Here is a 1,453-nt window from a genome sequence, read left to right as displayed (position 1 = left end):
AAATCGAATCATAACTATATGAAACTCGAATTTAAGCCATATTAAACTGGTAATATTGTGATTTTATGCCTGGTTTTTTCCATACGTTAGTTTAAATAGAAAAAATTTTCGAATATATATACATATATGAAGAATTCATATTAGCTATACTAACATGTTATGGAATATAACCTTGGCATATTGGCACTAAAATATATAATAAAGACATTTCAAATCAAACTGAAATGTATTGAAATGAATTTTCCCCATACATTTTTGACAATGTGAGGTGTGCATGGCAAAAAACACCACGGTGAAGGCATGTGAAATGATATGAAAATATCAAAAGTTAACTAACCAATGATATTGAAACATATAAATCGAATCATAACTATATGAAACTCGAATTTAAGCCATATTAAACTGGTAATATTGTGATTTTATGCCTGGTTTTCCATACGTTAGTTTAAATAGAAAGTTATGGAATATAACCTTGGCATATTGGCACTAAAATATATAATAAAGACATTTCAAATTAAACTGAAATGTATTGAAATGAATTTTTCCCATACATTTTTGACAATGTGAGGTGTGCATGGCAAAAAACACTCACGGTGAAGGCATGTGATATAATATGAAAATATCAAAAGTTAACTAACCAATGATATTGAAGCATATAAATCGAATCATAACTATATGAAACTCGAATTTAAGCCATATTAAACTGGTAATATTGTGATTTTATGCCTGGTTTTCCATACGTTAGTTTAAATAGAGAGTTATGGAATATAACCTTGGCATATTGGCACTAAAATATATAATAAAGACATTTCAAATCAAACTGAAATGTATTGAAATGAATTTTTCCCATACATTTTTGACAATGTGAGGTGTGCATGGCAAAAAACACTCACGGTGAAGGCATGTGAAATAATATGAAAATATCAAAAGTTAACTAACCAATGATATTGAAGCATATAAATCGAATCATAACTATATGAAACTCGAATTTAAGCCATATTAAACTGGTAATATTGTGATTTTATGCCTGGTTTTCCATACGTTAGTTTAAATAGAGAGTTATGGAATATAACCTTGGCATATTGGCACTAAAATATATAATAAAGACATTTCAAATCAAACTGAAATGTATTGAAATGAATTTTTCCCATACATTTTTGACAATGTGAGGTGTGCATGGCAAAAAACACTCACGGTGAAGGCATGTGATATAATATGAAAATATCAAAAGTTAACTAACCAATGATATTGAAGCATATAAATCGAATCATAACTATATGAAACTCGAATTTGAGCCATATTAAACTGGTAATATTGTGATTTTATGCCTGGTTTTCCATACGTTAGTTTAAATAGAGAGTTATGGAATATAACCTTGGCATATTGGCACTAAAATATGTAATAAAGACATTTCAAATCAAACTGAAATGTATTGAAATGAATTTTTCCCATA

The sequence above is a fragment of the Anastrepha obliqua genome, unplaced genomic scaffold (genome assembly GCF_027943255.1).
Source record: "Anastrepha obliqua isolate idAnaObli1 unplaced genomic scaffold, idAnaObli1_1.0 ptg000399l, whole genome shotgun sequence".
NCBI classification, from domain to species: Eukaryota; Metazoa; Arthropoda; class Insecta; order Diptera; family Tephritidae; genus Anastrepha; species Anastrepha obliqua.
Note: the sequence above shows the minus strand (reverse complement) of the source record.